Source organism: Lutra lutra, chromosome 11, assembly GCF_902655055.1.
Source record: "Lutra lutra chromosome 11, mLutLut1.2, whole genome shotgun sequence".
Classification (NCBI taxonomy): domain Eukaryota; kingdom Metazoa; phylum Chordata; class Mammalia; order Carnivora; family Mustelidae; genus Lutra; species Lutra lutra.
The window spans coordinates 76,157,050-76,175,151 of record NC_062288.1 but is presented as its reverse complement, the minus strand read 5'-3'; the positions used below and the strand labels follow the sequence as shown (position 1 = coordinate 76,175,151).

Below are 18,102 nucleotides of genomic sequence, written 5' to 3'. Positions count from 1 at the left end.
GTCATTTGAGACAACATGGATGTGCCTACAGGAAATTAAGCTAAGTGAAATATGTCAGAGAAAAACAAATACCATATGATTTCACTAATATGTGGAATTTAAGAAACAAAACCAATGAACAAACTGAAAGGAGAAATAGATCCGTAAACAAAGAGAACTAGGATTGTTAGAGGGGAGGGAATGGGCACAATGGGTGGAGGGAGTGGCAGATACAGGCTTTCAATTGTGGAATGAATAAGTCATGGATAGAAAACGTACCGCTTAGGGAATATAGCCAATGGTATTGTACCACCGTAAGCAAAGCATGGTGTGTGGAGTTGTTGAAACACTATGTTGTACCCCTGAATCTAATGTAACAATGTAATAATTATGTTACCTTATAGTGGGTCAACTATACTTCAATAAAAAAAAAAATCACTCAAACCTAGATGATATTTCTTTATATTTTTAAAGTCTAACTTGCATATCACTTTGTTTTAAATATAAATTGTCTGCTTACTGTACTGATTAAAACCATCCTTTGGTTTTAAAAGCACAAGGAAATAGATTATTTTCTTTCATCTCTTTTCCAACCTAAGGCAAGCCTGAAGAAGTCTCACAGCCCACGGAGGCTGCATTCCAAAGATAGCAGCCTGCCTGGGGAGAGTGGATCATTTCAGACGTGCTGTCACCTATGCTAACCTAAGGCAGTCCCATGGTACATAACTGCTCATGAGGGGAGAGAAAACTGGTCACCGAAGTAAGATATGGTTGGCATAGATGTTTATATTATTTTTGTCTTCATAGCAAAAATCCTGAAATCCGTAACTCATTTGTTTTTGAGGGAGAAAGGAGGCAACTTTTTGGACTCTGGGAGAATGTACTCAACAGCACTAGATGGAAATCATCCAAGAAATACCTACAGGAGAGTTGTTTATTTCACACTTATTAGTAGTAACACACGCCCAACCCCTCACCTTGGTATCAGTCAGTGCCTGAGTCTCCACTGCTTTCCATGGCTAATCTCAACAAAAATCCCTTGCATTAGGAGAGATTTTATGCAGGCCGACCTACCTTCTCTTCGCTACTGTTCCAGAGCCAAAGATCTCACAGGATCTGCAGCAATAATGTTTCCAGAAGATCGAACACACATTCCTTTAGGGCCTCTTGTGTTTGCCATGGGTTTTTATAACCTAGACAGCAAGAGCCATGAAAAGAAAGTTTGGTGGGAGCTGACGAGATAATTTAATGGAACTTCTTCCAACAAACAGGATGTCTGTTCAAATGAAATGAAAAGAACTAAGCCCTCTGAAAACCAAATGAACCACAGTGTAAAAGGCAAGGTTAGAAGATAGCCAAAAACATTTAAAAAAAAAATGCTGAGAGGATAAACATAACGCCAGCCAGTTGTGTTAATCTGTCTTCTTTCATAAGGGTATTGTCTCTACTTGTTCCAGTTTAAATGTTGTTCCAGCCCCTTCCAATTCTAAAGAGTGAAGTAAACTGTAACCAGCATGCTTTATATGCCTTTCCTGGAGGCTATTACATATTTATATGGGAACAGTATTCAAGATTTGTATAGAGCATGTTAATGAAATACTGGCCTTTTTTCACCCTAAAGGATAGAATATTATAAAGACTTGGTATTTATAAACAATCCTCCAAAAACAAATGTGGAAAATACAAATTAAAGCCCTAAATGCTCTTTTTTTGTTTGTTTGTTTGTTTGTTTGTTTTAAGAAAGCAGAGAGGCAGGTAGAGAGAGAGGGAGAAGCAGGCTGCCCGCTGAACAGAGAGCCTGATGTGGAGCTCGATCCCAGGACCCTGAGATCATTACCTGAGCCGAAGGCAGAGGCTTAACCCACTAAGCCACCCAGGCGCCCCCCTAAATGCTCTTTTGATTGAAATGAGTTCACATTCCTTTTTTTTTTTTAAGATTTTATTTATTTGAGAGGCAATGAGAGAGGGCATGAGAGGGGAGAAGGTCAGAGGGAGAAGCAGACTCCCCATGGAGCTGGGAGCCCCATGCAGGACTTGATCCTGAGACTCCAGGATCATGACCTAAGCCAAAGGCAGTTGCTTAACCAACTGAGCCACCCAGGTGCCCCCTCATTCCCTTTTTAAAAAGAGTTTAGCTTTTCCAAAGGATAAATGTATTTCTTATAAATTACATTGATCTTCACCATGAGAAAGTTTCTACAAAAATTAGAAATAACCCTTGATGTCAATGGAATTTAACAGAATAGTGACCATGTCTGTTTTCGACAGAGTTGCCTTTAAAAACTATAAGATATTTATGATATATTCACATGATCATATTTCTAAACCATTTCACTGTCAGTGAACTGAAAACTCTGTTGAAATAAATTTTATTTCCTAGCTTTGGTTAATGCTACTGGCTAAGTCACTTACAGAGTTAATGATATCAAGTTGAATTTCAACCACATATTGCATTTCTCCAAAGCCAAAGAGTATTCAAGGTCCTTCCCATTTTCCCTAACTCTTCAGTCTGAAGCCAGGGCAGACCTACAATCATGAAAGGGGTGAATTATATTAAGAGGGAAGTGAATTTGACTTAGAACGACTAAAAAAAACAACACAAATTCATGTCACCCATTCCACCTTTGTGATTGAAGAACACCATTTAGAGTTTCTTCTGAGACTTGCTGTTTGTTTTTTGTTCTTTTTTTTTTTTTTAATGCTGTTATTGATCAGGCCTGAGTCAACCCTCCTAATACTGAAAACCCTGTTGGAGGTAGTTAAAAATTTACCTCTGCACAAAGGCATGAACGAGAAGAACCTTTGGGGTTGCCTGGAATTCTTTTGTATATACAGTTGTAGAATCTTTGCTACTGGAGTGTGGGAGACTGATGTTTAAACCGTCTACATTCTAATAAGTGAAAATCCTGGAATACCTTTCACTTACTCAACTTCAATCACTTAGGAGATAAACAGAACCAGGCGGAACTCTGGAACCTGGCATTAAAGTCATAAAGCAGAGTCTACTTGAACAGCTTGAATGGGATTGATTTAATCTTAGAACCACACAGGAAAAACTTTCTGCATTCTGTCTCCAGGTCAGGGGGTTGTATATGAGCACTTGCAGACAGATGGGGAAATCTCTGTGACTCATGGAAGGACCAGAAGGAGGTATAAGAAATCAGTTTAAGGAATTGAGAAAACTGCCTCACATAATACATTACTATGTGACCAGCTATAGAGGAGTCTCCGAAGCCTCCTGTTCCTGCCAGAAGAGGAATCCCCTTTGAGGGTAGTGGATTTGGACAAACTCATGCCTGCCTACTCTGTGATGGGCCATGATTAACATGCAAATCTGGTATATTAGTCCCAGTCAACTGAAGGATTAAGGCCTCTTTGGAAATGGGACTGAATCCTCTTCCAAGAAAATGACATATGGACAGACCCACATTCAGGCATATAATTCTAGGGGTTGGGAGGTTCATGGATACACAATGCCACAGATTAAAAATCTCTGATACTAGAGAAGCTGACCACCAACGAGGTGAATTATTGGGACCCAATTATAGTTGGGTAGCCCCACAGTCAGCAGCCAAAAGCTGATTCAATCACTCCGTTGTGTGAAGCGAACAAACAGAAAACACATTACTTCCCTCCCCTTTGATTATAGGTTAAGAAATAGGTTGTGCATCATCATCATCTCAGCTCTGAAACCTTGAGACCAAGAGGAATTGTAAAGCTGTTGAGAAATTTCCCATCCTATCCCATGTTCTCACATAGATGGACAATAAAATCCCATCACTAAGGTGATGTGTACAGAACTTCTTGTGACCTTCAAGAGCCAAACTAATACAACTGCCAAGATATGAGATGGGATGTCCATTTGGGTTACTCAACTGCCTCCTAGAAAGCTGGTTTCTCTCCTCCCCTCTTCCCTGTAAGATCACAACAAAGATGGGACCACCCCACATGCCAGCCCTTATCCTAGCTACTGATTGACTTTATTGCAAACATCTGCTGTTTGCCTCTTATTGTGGGCATGGAAGTGGGAAGTTTCTGGGTACTTGAGCTCTGAAATGAGTAATCTGGTAACCTGGAAAACAACTGCTCATAAAGGTTGCCTAATAAAAGGTTGTGAGGGTGGGGAATTGAATCTCAATTAGAACTTGGACAGATTCCTAGGATTTTCTAACTGTCCTTCAGTACACAGCGTTTTTGAAGAGAGTACTAGCCAAAATGAGTCACAACAAAAGTTCCACAGGCTACAGGAAATAGAAGCACCACAGAGATGCATAAAGATCTGGTCTAAAGAGCATTCAGGACATCACCACTTCCACTCCAACAACCACACACATGTACTCATATATATCCTCACTTCTACAGCAAAGGCTCATATCCGGATATGTAAGATTAAGATGGAACCAGGGTTAAGATTTAGATCAATGTTGAAATCAAAGGGGACTCAAAGAGTCTTTAAAGAGAAAGTCTTGAAGAAAATGGATAATCACTTTTCTAGAATGAATTATTTGAAGGCAGGGGATTAGACAAGATTCTCTTGCTCATTTTTCATTTCTGGAATTGATAATCTTAAGGAAAATTCCAAGAAAGTGTTAAGGAAAGGCAAAGCAGTTTTCTCAGCTAGATTATGAAAAAGATTTTCTATTTTTTTTAAAGTTTCTCTGAAAAATGATGTTAGTGTATAGATGCACAGGTAGAAAACTGAACTATCTGGAATTATTGTTCACCCGTAACCATAAAAGCAGAGTAACAGTAGCAAGAAACCCACCACCTCATCACCTGAGTTCTCATCCCCGGGACTCCACATACCAACCCCCCCATTAGATCCCATCTCTCAGATCTCCCAAACTCCCTCAAATTCTCCCATTGTTACCCTTTAGAATCACAGCCCTCACATCTGACCAACTGTTTCTTTCATCACATTGTTTTAATGAAAACCTGGCTCCTTCCAAGCACACTATTTTTTTCTGGGGCCCATTCAAGTGGAATGTTTTCTTTTTCACACATCTTGTACCACCAGATCTGGAGGTAGAGGATGATTTCCTCTTTGACCCTCACTGTCCCATCCACACATTGTACCTTCCTCCTCCGCAAATGCCCTTCCCTGAAGTTCTGACAACCGACTCTACCACCACATTACACCATTTCTTTCTATAGTAGCTATGTCTTTAGGGTTACTCTCCCTCATTTGTTGAAGGTTTTTATCTCCAGGTTTACTGTTACCCTTATATGGTATCATTTTTGGTGATTTTAATATTAAGGTAAATTATTCCTGATACCCTGGCATCTCTCTTTGGCAACCTCTTCCTCTACCCTACTTCAACTACATACTCCCATGCAGTACCTTGGCTTTATCATTACCAATCTCTACATCTCACCATATTTCAAGCATTCTATTCTCAAACCAACTCCTTCTCTGTGGTATCCCAACTACAAAAACATTGAGACCCCACAAAATTCACAGTCCTTTGAACCACCTACCTTTTCAATATACCACACCCATTCTGTGTCCCAATTTCTCTCCTCACTTAGTTTACATTACTGGATTCCAAAATGTCATTTTCCCTTTGTATTCTTCTCAACTCCCTCACCCTTTTTCTCTTCCCAATGTATTGCTTGGCATAACCCCAAACCTAGTTAAATCTAGGTCTCTACCTATTGCATGACTACATACATATAGCTGAGAATGGTTAAAAAACCCAGTCATCTTTACCAGTCTCCCTTAAGATTCATGCAATCCACTGTAAATGGATCCTTTTATGATACCTGGCTATCTTTTTTCTATCTTTTTTCTTTTCTCTAGTCCATTCATTCCCACATCTTACTCCAAAGCCATGTACCAAACAGAACCAGGATATTAGAAGGTACTACCTTCTTTAGCCATCTGGGCATCTAGGCAGGACCTGTGGCCACCAGAACCTCTGAGCTAGGGGGCCCCCACCCCAATAAACTTGCCCAGGGCTCCAAATGTCCTAATTATCCAAAAGTGGAACCCAAATATTTTTTATATATATATTTTAAATGTGTGCCATGACTTTGAAAGATTGGGAAAGCAGTCTTAGACAACAGTTCACACTTCCTTCTCCTTAAATCCCCAATATTTGCTTTCCTATCTTCATGCTCAACATCTGGCTTTACTCTATTTAATTGATAAAAACTGAGTCAATCAAAAGAAAACTTTCATAATTTCTCACCCCACATCTATTAAACTGCTTCTCCTGTTCCCATGAATGAGATTCATAATCCTCACTAAAGGAGACCCCGTCCTCTTGTGCTTCAGGTCCCTTTCCTCTCACCTACTCAAGGTATTCTGGGACAACTCTCAACTCTTCCCCCAGCTCCACCAACTGCTCCTCCCCTTAAATGAAATGTTATTTTTCTCATCTTAAAAACAAAAAAACTTGACCTCACTTCTCCATCTTCTTACCACCCATTTCTCTCCTTTCCTCCAAGCAAAACTCATAAAAATCTATACTCACAGTCTCTATTTTCTCTCTTCCCAGTCTCTGGAATTTGGCTGAAATGTTCTTGTAGAAGTTACCAATGGCATTTGTAATGCTAAATCCAATGGCCAGTTCTCATTCTTTCATCTTAATTGACCTCAACATTTGACTAAGATGATCACTCTCTCCTCAAAACTCATTCTGAACTTGGATTTGAACACTTTTATTTCTGAATCCTCCCCCCATATTATCTCAGTCTCCATCTCTTTTCCATGGCCTCCAAAGTTAGTCTCAGGCTCTCATCTTCTTTTCTATATTCATTCAGACCTTAGGTCATCTAATCTGAAAGCTTCTCAAACTTCAAAGTGCCTACAGAGCACCTGGGGATCATGATGAAGTGCCAACTGTTCTATAGTCCTGGGGCAGGGTCTGAGAATCTGTATTTCTAACAAGCTCTTAGATGATGTCAGTGCTACAAGTAGCAAAAATCTAGTTCACTCTCCAGGTGTGAAACACAACTGATATGGTATAGATTTCTATTTCTGTCTCTACTCTGGACCACTCTCCTGAACTTCAGACTCATATATTCAACTGCTCATTTGACATTCCACTGGAATGTCTCAAACTTAACATCTTTAAAATATGTCCTTGATCCAGTCCCATCCCTCAACCAGCTTCTCCTTCAGATTTCTTAATCTCAGTAAATACCAATTTCATCCTTAAAGCTTCTCAGACCAAAAACCTTAGCACCATCCTTGAGTCTTCTCATCCAGTATCTAGTTTATCATCCAATTTTGTTGCTTCTGTCTCAAGATACACATGTGCAAAATCCAACCATCTCTCAGCTACACCATAGTTTCTACCTTGGTCTGAGTGGCTGGTCTCTCACTAAGATTATTGCAAGATATTCCTAACTGGTCTCTGCATTTACCCTCTATGTCTTTCAGCCTAGTCTCAACATAGCTGCAGAGTGACCCTGTAAAATATAACTCCAATCACTTTATTTCTCACTCAAAACATTCCAATTTTTTCCCTTATCACTTGGAGTAAAAGCCAGTGTTCCTATAGAAGCCCATATCATCTGCCCCCAACCCTCCACATTTCTTCATTCCTGATTCTATTTTCCTTTATAATCTGGACACAGTGCCTCTGTCCTGTACCTCCAAAGTATTGACCGTGATTCTGTCCTTGCTTTTGTTCTTCCATCTGTAGCAAATACTTTTCTCCACCATACCAACATAAATTACTTCTTCACTTCTTTCAGGTCTCTGCTTAACTGTCATCTTACTGGGCCCCCTAGGTGGCTCAGTCATTAAGTGCTGACTTTGGCTCAGGTCATGATTCCAGAGTCCTAGAATCCAGCCCCTCATTGGTCTCCCTACTCAGCGGGGAACCTGCTTCTCCCTCTGCCGTGCTCCCTGCTTGTGCACGTGCTCAATGTCAAATAAATAAATAATCTTTAAAATATTGCCACCTTACTGATGAGGGCTTTTCTGACTATGGAATATAAAATTATCCCTCTAAATTTCTTATTTTTCTCCTTAATTACCATCTGCTATATTACAAAGTTTAACCACGTATTTTCTGTGTCTGCTCACTGGAGTATAAACTCCACGAGACTGAAAACTGCCTTTTTGTTTGCTGCTGTGTCCCTAGCACCTAGAACACATGAGATGGCCCTCAATCTGTTGAGTATCTGGTTAAGAATTTTCACTGGGTGTCACCACCAATTTTTTAATAAATGCCTCTGACGTACCCTCAGGTGGGGTACATGGGTGGTTCAGTCAGTTAAGCATCTGACTCTTGATTTTGGCTCAGGTCATGATCTCAGTGTCATGAGATCAAGCCCCACGTTGGCCTCCGTGCTGGACATGGAGCCTGCTTAAGAGGGAATCTCCCTCTGCCCTTCCCACCCACGCCTTTCTCAAGAAAGGAAGGAAGGAAGGAAGGAAGGAAGGAAGGAAGGACGGACGAAAGAAAGGAAAGAAAGAAAAAGAAAAAAAGAAAGAGAAAAAGAAAAGAAAAGGAAGAGAGAAAAAAAATTTTAATTAAAAAAAAAGTACCCTCAGGTGCTAGGTACCAGTCTACTATACTTATCCCTGGTTGACAAGCTGCAGTCTCTCTGATCAAACTGCTGCTGGGCTCCACTGGTTTCCTGAGCATAAACCCACTTTGAAAGCCCACTCTACATGGTTAAAGATTCTTAGCTGGATGCACATTAGAATTACCTGGAGAGCATTTTACACATCAATAACCTAATCTCATGCTCCTAAGACTCACCTTTAATTGGTTTGACCTGGGGCTTTGTCTTCTGTCTTCTCAAGTTCTGGAGGTTTTCACAAGGATTGCTCTGATGATTATCTCAATCTTAGCTCAGGCTGCATAACAAAATACCACTGACTGGGTGGCCTAAACAAGAGAATTATTTCTCACATTTCTGGAGGTTGGAAGTCTGAGGTCAAGGTGCCCTCAAATCTGGTGTCTGGCAAGAGAGAGCTGGCTTCCTGCTTCCTTTAACATATGAATTTGGGGTGGGAAAACACAAATGTTCAGTCCACAGGAAGCACTTTGACTTCAAAAGGATAGTCTAGATCAGTGGCTTTTTAAAACTTGAATGTGAATAATCATCACCTGGAGGGTTTGTTGAAACAGTTTCCTGGGCAAATCCCAGTGACTCTAATTCAATAGGTTGGGGGAGGGTTTCTATGAGTTTCTAAGCTCATAGGGAATGTTAAGATGCTACAGGCCCCAGAATCACCCTCTCAGAACCACTAGTCTAGTTCTTTCAGGTTGATTAATATTTCTGTGGAGTAACTTCAGTATCTTTCCAGGAACTGAGTTTAGGAATTCTTAGTGGGACAGCATTTCCTGCACCTGCTCCAAGAGATCCCACAGCTGAGGCTCTTTCACTCACCCTTTCCTCAAAATAAGTCTCCTCCCCAGTAGTGAGGACACAGCTAATTTTCCTTTTTTAGAAAGTCTGACTCTGAATTGTGTTGATTTAGTATTTATTTAAAGTATTTATATGAATATTTATTAAACTCCTCTGATTCACGAGGCACCATGCTGGACACTGGAGAATACAAGTGTGTTGCCATAGCAAGATTAACCACCTGTCCCAATGTGTTTTTCTGAATTCCTTCCAAGGACTGGCATTTAGTCTATGGGATTATTCCAGAGTTCTCCAGGTGGGAATGCAGATTAGGCTTCTGTGGGAAACTGGGTGTGCCCTCACGACCCTAGCAGCTACTAGCAGTTTGTCTAAGAACTCTACCTTTAAGAAACAAAAATCAGGTACTATCTCCCCTAAAGGATAACAATAACACTGTTGATAAGCAATTATTTTACAGCCAGTGGTAAGGATTTCCCATGTCCTTTCCTTGCTGAATAAATGTTATAGGCCAACCTTCCCCAAAACACAGGTCAAGTGGAACATGAAAAAAGGGTTGCATGCTCAAATATACTAGGAAACATTGCATACGATATTCCACTCTTATAAAGTCAAAAATGAACCTCTGCATATTATAGGCTCTGAGGTTACTACAACTAGTAACCTAAAACATCCCACTAAACAGACTGAGAAACTACTGATACAGGTTAATTCAAACCCTTTGTTATTACAACTTTATAGACTTCGGAATATGTTAAAAAGAAGCACTCAGACATTAGCAAAGACTATTAAAAATAGATGACAGAGCCATAATGCTGAATCTTGGTAGTGCTTGAAAACATGAGCTTGATCCTGCTGTGAGCCTTCTGTTTTTCTGAGATTTTCTGCAGTTTAAGACTGTGGGAGGGTAGAAAAGAGCCAGTAGGCTCTCTAAAGATGAAAGCATAACTAGGAAATGATTCTCTGACTCTCCGTGTGGCAAACTCAGACGACTTTCCTCTGATTAGAAATTAGTCTAAATTTTCCAGTGGCTCAAAATTCAGGAGTGAGATATGATTTCTGGAAAGACCTGCAACCTCTCTGAGCCTCAGAATGAAAGAACCTCCTTAGATTATGTAAGAAACAAAATGAGAATTATATATAAAATGCAACTGGCACATAGTTGGTTTTGTGTGTGTGTGTGTTTGTTTAAAGAGCTGGTTCAAGGGGTTACCCAGGAGGTGAAAGATCAGAAAAAATTGAAAAACCACAGGAATTAGTATTAAGCTGGAGGACAATTTCCCTAACACCAAAATGAGGAGCTCTGTAGACATGCTACCCAGTGAAAAAAAAACTATTACTGGTAGAAATTATCAAACAACTATTTAAACTCTCTGGAAATTGTCCTAATGGCACACAGCAAATGAAGAAGCACTTATGCAAGAAAATATGTAACTGTTAGCAGAACAACAGAAGTCTATCGCACTTTAGCCACAATTTACTCCCTCTTGCCTCCCCTAGCTGCGACAGAAGCTCTACTCTACCTGCCATGGCCAAGACAGCTGCGGGGTTCCCTCTCCCCAAAGGTTATAGTCAGACCATAGTGTCTCCCTAGGGGTGCAGGTCAACAGCAGTTCTCATTCTTCTATCCCACAGCTCTGTGTTGCAAAGGCTAACTCCAGATGAGTGCAACGGGGAGGTCATGGGCTCCCTTCCTCCACCAAGTCCCCATTGTAGGACGGAGGATCATCCCAGATATGGCAGGCCAAAAATACTGCCATCACTCCAGCTCATTCATAGCTAGAAGTTCTATACCAAGAGATGCAAGCTTAGAAGACCAGAATCTACCATCCCCTACCCAAAACTTTGCTATAAAGCTAGGGTGTAGCTCCAAGAGAAATAGAAACTATATTTGCCCCCAGCTCTGGAGCAGAAAATCTGACTCCCAGATTTTGTCTAGGTGGAAAGCCACACCATAAGGACAGAGAACTCTCCCCCCACAAAAAACTGACTTTATTTGGGACAGAGTAAGGGAAGCTCAAGCCTGAAAACACTCTCAGAAACAATGGAGATTTAGGCAGTAAATAATTGAGATGGCTGGTAAAAACATCAGAACAATAAGCACAACAAGCTAAACCAGTGGGTCAGTTAATTTATCAGAGAGCATCGGGGGAAAGAGCTAAGAAAAAAAAAAAAATCTAAATATGTCTCCAGTTGTAGTTTAATCACATAGAGGGATTCTTCCAAGTGATTTTAAATCATAGTAATATTCCTGCATCTCTCTGGTGGAATATACCCTAAAGATGAAAACAACTTGAGGGAAAATAAGAAAAAGGAAATTAAATATTCTTCAGTAATCACATTGTTGGTGTTGTGTTGTACTGTTATTTTGAAGCTGGAATGGGATAGGACAAGTGGAAAATTATATAGTATCCTAATTCTTAACATTGTGGGTGTTGTTGAGACCCAAGACTCTTGGCATGGAAGAAAGAAAATACATATAGATGATAGAAGAGGGTAAGCAAAAACCCTGAAGTACAGAATTTGAATTGGAAGTAATAGCATAAACTTATGATGTGTTTTCAGGATAGTAAATATAAAAATAGGTAAAGATATAAAAATAAAAATAGAAATATATGGAGATATATTTCTTGGCTCACTTCAATATTTTTTATTTCTTAGGTCAATCCATTGGAAAGACTAATTCAAGGACCAATCCAATTTAGCAACTCTAGTGACCAAATTTTGGTCTTCAAACACCATTTCCCACTGAAAGGAACAACAGCTCCTTGAAGGAATGATTAATTCCATGTTTGCAAGTAAGCTGAGTCAGCTTAGAATATCTTCATATACCAAAATGCAAGGGAACTATCAAAACCTACTAGGGTGTATCAAAAAAGATTTAGAAGCCAAGAAGAAGCTTCTGGATCTAACTGCAAATTTATAGGAAGGAGGATAGGAACTTGTTAAACAAGACTATGGAGATGAAAATAGCAAACTCCAGACTGGAAAACTGCAAAGGATAAACAATCCCGTTCTTCAACCAGTAAGTTGCATGGAAAAAAAAAAGAGAGAGAGAGAGAGAGAGAAGAAAATGTAGGGACACTCTATAAAGGGCTTAAGAGATATATGAATCAATCATAACAGGTAAACCTTAACTGGATCTTGATTCAAACAAACTATCGGCTGTCTACGTTTTGTACTGTTGTTTCAAATTTCAGTTACCACAGTATTATCAACAGTGAATTACCGGATAAAGTGTAAACGTCACTACTAGCTTTTCAGTCCACAAATCACTACCTAAATAACAGATCTGCACCATGCTCAGTGACCAATCATATCATTTTTTTCACAGGCTGTGGGTGATCGGTCATTGTGCAATTGTTACTCAGCACACTAACAAACAACAAGGTGTGTGGAGTGTGTGGTTAAGTGGCCTCCTTGTCTCACAGTGATAAACCGACATGATACTTTACAAAAATGGAGAATCAAAAGGGACAACTGGCCAACAAAGATGAAAATGCAGCAGAGGTAAAAAGCAATAATGACAGAAATGAGATTCAATCGAGTTACAGAAGAAAGAAAGAACAGACCGAGGACATGCTGATACTGCAGCCATTCAAGAGACGGCAGATACACAGCCAGAAGAACTTAGTGAAGGCAAACGTAGGGACATAAATGAGGAAAGTGGTTGTGACAAAAAGACAAAGACGTCCCAGAGAAAGTGACATATTGGAGATATTGCATAACTTTGGAGGCCCAAAGGATAAAATGTTGGAAGGCAATCCAAACTTAGGATGGGGTTGCCAAGACATAGAAAAGATTCTGTCTTCATATTGTAAGTCTCTCGACCAGAAGGCAAGTACTGCTCAAACTTTTCTTGGTAAGTATTTTACCAAGAAATAAAACACTTTAATTCTCAATGTTCATAATGTTTTAAATTACCGTAGTAAATAAATATTAGTTAACACTAGATTTTTCATTTTCTTCCATATGTATAACCAACAGTAAGGGAGTTTTAAATGTTTAATTGTTTACTATTTTTAAAGGTCATGGAACAATTATAATTTTTCTCTTCAATTATTTGTTTTATCTTTGCATGGTCACTTTTATAATTCTATACTACTATGCAAAACAGAGACCATCTATATTTGAAAAAATGAGACAAAGACACTTGTATATTGAGTGGATATTTGAGGATATTAAGGACTTTTTTTGGTTGTAGCAATGGCACTGTGGAAATGTTACAAAAAGGGGGGACAGAATAAGAGAAAAGGTCCTTGTCTTTTAAAGATATATGCAGCTGAAGTTATAAAATTTCTGGGATTATATATGAGCCCTTGGTAACCACTATTCTGCCCTGTGTATTAATCTTTCTTTTTTAAAGAAAACAGGACGACTTATTTTTTTATATTAAATTTTTTGTTAAATTATAACTTTTATTTCATAGGAGTTAATTGCAAGGTACCTTTCTGTATTTTTTAAGCTTTTGTGCCAATACTTGCCAATCAGAATGCAATTCAGTTTTAGTTCCATTTATCAGCATATCTGTCATTCCTGATAATTAAAGATCATTGCTATAATTCCATCAAAGTCCAGGTGAGCTAAAGAGTTGTTTATACAGCAAAACTTTTAACTTAATTTCTAATATTCACAATGGTTTAAGGAGAAAATGTCTTGGAGGTTCATTTAAGTTGGTGTGTGACTCTCTGTGCTCAATTTAGTAGTTGGCATATGTGTTTTTTGGGAAAACCAATTATTCTAAAAATAGAACCAAATATCCACAAGGGGGCAGTTCTTAAAGGTCATTCTGTAATTTGATTTTTGGCAGTTCTGAAGATTCCAAATTTTTGGAAGATTCCATACTTTGAAGAATAGAAGATATAAATTGTGTCTTTTTATCCAAGTTACTATTCAGCATTATTGTTGCATTAATTCATTTTGCTATTTGAAATTAAAGCCAGCATTAGCATATTCACTTAAACAAAAAATTTTGACCACCTTTTCCAATACACTGTATCATTCTACAACTAGAGAAAACTGAGTTATTAAAAAAGAAGTGAGCATTCTTACCATAATGAATTAAGGCTAAACCTTAAAATTCTGCCAAGAATTCTCACTTCTCTGAGAAAGTACATAGAGACTAATTCCCCCAATTCCCTTTCAAATGACAAATAATGACTTGGGTCTCTTTGGGTCTACACATTGGAGACAGCTTATAATTCTCAACCTATTGTTTTGGAGTTCTCATGCCCTAATGTATTTGTCTTGAATTTATAAAGATTTAAAAGGGGTTTTTTAATATGGAGTTGATAGTCCACACCTGTTTTAACAGGCCAAGCAGGTTTTATTGAGCCCTTTAAACCTCATTGTAAATTGTCTTCCACATAGTATTTGAGGTTCTTTATTTAGCAAGCTACTAAAATATTTACATTGGGGGTTTTACTAACCTTTCACTCTAATATGTAACAATTTCCCAGCTCCAGAAGTTCCCTGGTTACTGGAAGGAAATGTATTTGTTTTAACTTCGTTTTTGTTTTTTTGTAAAGTAAAAGGGCTAAGAAATAAATGAAACAGTGTGTGTCAGATGGAATTAGGCATAGACTGAGAAATGGGAAACCCAACTCACAACTTGAATATAGAAACAATTATTTAAAAGTAGGAAGCTGTCACCAAAATAGCTTATTTTTTTAAAACATTAAAGGGAAGGGGAAGAATTTCTGATATAAAGAAGGGCCAACTGTTAGTTCGAGCAACGGAGCCTGGGTGACCAATATTGACTTTCCATCTTGTTTCAATACTTTTCTTCTTAAAGTAGCGATTCTTTTGTCACATATTGTTTGCATTTGACTCCTTCTACCCGGAAAACTCTATTTTTTTTTTTTTAACTCAAAATGAACTACAAAGACTCCTGCTTTCAAATCTGGCATGTACAAATCTTAGAAGTCATGACTCCAATCAACCTGACAACAAGTAAAAAGTTGAGCAAACTGAAAAAACAGTAACTCTTCTTAGATATGTCAGAGAAGTAAGGTCACAGGGCAAACCGTTGACCCCACAGGTGGAGAAACAAGAGAGTTGGATACAGACACTTACCTGAGTAGAAACCACCAAGCAGAAAGCTATGGAACCAGTCCTGGGTTAGGAAAACCTAAACTATAACCAATGACTTGTTAGAGGCTCAGTGTGGACAAACCTGAGAGATGAAAATTCTAAGGAGACCCAGTCTTCAGAGGAGAGGGACATACACATCCATGTTTTACCTCCAGGACCTCAAACAGGTACTCACACCCTCACATCTGTTGCTTCTAGCAGAGTGAGGGTAAAACTAACTATTGGAACACACACACACATACAAACACGCACACACACAGCATTCTGTTTTTCTTACCAAGACCTACCCTCAGGAGAAACTATTTTATCAGAGCCTAAACTACCTAGGTAAAAGAAATACCCAATTCCAGTCTATTCTAACCATCCTACTCCACTTAAAAGAGGAGAAAAATCTAAGAAACACTAGCGAAATTCACAGTCTAAAGACAGGCTTACCAAAAGACTAGGACCTAATTAGAGGACTGCAGAATGGTTGCCTCCTCCCAGACATTATTACTATACAATTAAAGATCTCTTTGCCAAAGCTCCTTTTCCCTACAATATCATGTATGACTTTGAAGAAATATTACAAGGCATACTCAAAGGCAAAAAACACAGTTTAAAGAGATCAAATAAGCATCAGGGCTAGAGGAAGATATGACAGAAATGTTGAAATTATCAGATGAGAAATGCATAAAAACTATGATTATTATCATAAGGGTTCTAATAAAAAAGTAGACAAGATAGAAGAACAGATAGATAATGTAAGCAGAGAGATGGAAATTTTGATGGAATCAGAAAGAAATGCTGAAGATCAAAAACACTGTAACAGAAATGAAGAATGTCTTTGATGGACTCACGTGTAGGTGGAACATGGCAGAATCCCTGAGTTTGAAGACATAAAAATAGAAATCTCCAAACTGAAAAGCACAGAAAAAAACAGACGGGAAAAATATAACCCAGAATGTCCAAGAACCATGAATAACTAGAAAAAGTATAATACACCTATAACTGGAATACAGAAGAAAAAAGAGAGAAAGAAACAAAATAAATATCTGAGGCAATAATGACTGAGAGCTTCCCAAATTAATGTCAAAACCTAAACTGCAGGTCCAGGAAGCTCAGTGAACACCAAACAGGATAAATGCCAAAAAAACCCTCCCAAACCTAGGCATATTTAAAGTGCAGAAAATCAATTAAAAAAAAAAAAAAACTTGAAAGAAGCCAGAGAAAAAAAATACTTATATACTTTATCTTTGAGGAGAAAAAATAAAAATTACATATGATTATTCCTCAGAAACCATGCAGGCAAGAAGAGTGGAGTGGAATATTTAAAGCACTGAGAGTGGAAAAAAAAAACAAAACAAAACCACCAACCTAGAATTCTGTACTCTGCAAAATTATCCTACACAAGTAAAGGAGAAAGACAGTCACAAACAAACAAAAATTGGGAGAATTTGTAGCCAGTAAACGTAACTTAAAAGAAATGTTAAAAGAAGTTCTTTAGAGAGAAGGAAAATTATTTAGGTCAGAAACTCAGATCTACATTTAAAAAAGAAGAACATCAGAGAATGAAAAAGTGAAGGCAAAAAAAAAAACTTTTTATTTTTTCATTTTTTTTTCCCTAAATGAAAGGTCTCACATATTTAATACTGAACCAACCTAACTGGTAACAGAAAAATCATTTTCCCTGATAAAACATGTCTATTGTTCAAGTATAGTGATATCTACAGAGTGATATGATACAAGCAAGTGACCTTTATGCAGTATAAATAGTTATACCATCTCATGTGTGATTCCTTATAGACCCAGGTTCTTGGTTCTTCTCTAATGTCTCTTGTTGGAGTTGTACGTGATTTTAGTACCAGTTTTCATCCAAATCCACTGGGGAATGGGACAATTCTGCTCTTGTTTTCTTGCCCAGGAATCGCTTGATCTTGAAAATCTTGGGAGAAGACATGGTGAGGAATAGTCAACTGTGAAAGCTGCAATGGTAGAGAAAAGGAGAGCTTTTTTTTCTTGTTCTTAATTGATCAAAAAATTACAGTCTGGGGGCACCTGGGTGGCTCAGTCAGTTAAGCATCTGATTTGATTTCAGCTTGGGTCATGATCTCATGGTCTGAGATTGAGCCTCATGTCAGCCTCCAGGCTGGTCATGGAGCCTGCTTGGGATTCTCTTTCTTCCTCTCCCTCTGCCCCTCACCTGTTCACACTCTTGCTCTCTCTCTCAAAAAACAAAACAAAACAAAACAAAAACCATAGGCTGTTCAATAAGTAGTAACAATAATGTATTCGATCACATATACTATATATATAAATATGATTATGTTTAAATAAAATATAATTAATGATAGCAATAATACAGGGAACAAGAGAGAGGAATTAGGAATATTTTGTGATTCTGAGCTGCCTATACTACCAATGCAGTGGTATAGTGTTACTAAAGGAGACTTAGATCAATTGTAAACATATATTGCAAATTTCAGGGTGACCACTAAAAAAACCCAAAAAAAGTACAATTGCTATGCTAAGAAAGGAGGGAAAATGGAATTATCTAAAATCCTCAAAGCCACAAAGGGGAGAAAAAGTGAGAATGTCAAAAATACCCAATAGAAAATAGTAAAAAATACAGTAGCTTTTAATTGAACTGTATCAATAATCATTATACATTGCAATAGTCTAGAAACACTGATTAAAAGATAGAAGTTGTCAGAGGGAATC

At 38.3% G+C, this 18,102-nt stretch overlaps 1 long non-coding RNA gene across 1 annotated transcript; it reads right to left on the bottom strand.

Moving 5' to 3' along the window:
• Positions 1-1,056: 1,056 nt before the first annotated feature.
• Positions 1,057-17,321, bottom strand: LOC125080920 (uncharacterized). Its single transcript, XR_007121540.1, has 3 exons — positions 17,164-17,321; positions 2,392-2,505; positions 1,057-1,172 (listed from the first exon to the last, which is right to left on the bottom strand). It is a non-coding gene; the product is annotated as an uncharacterized LOC125080920 (long non-coding RNA).
• Positions 17,322-18,102: the final 781 nt, after the last annotated feature.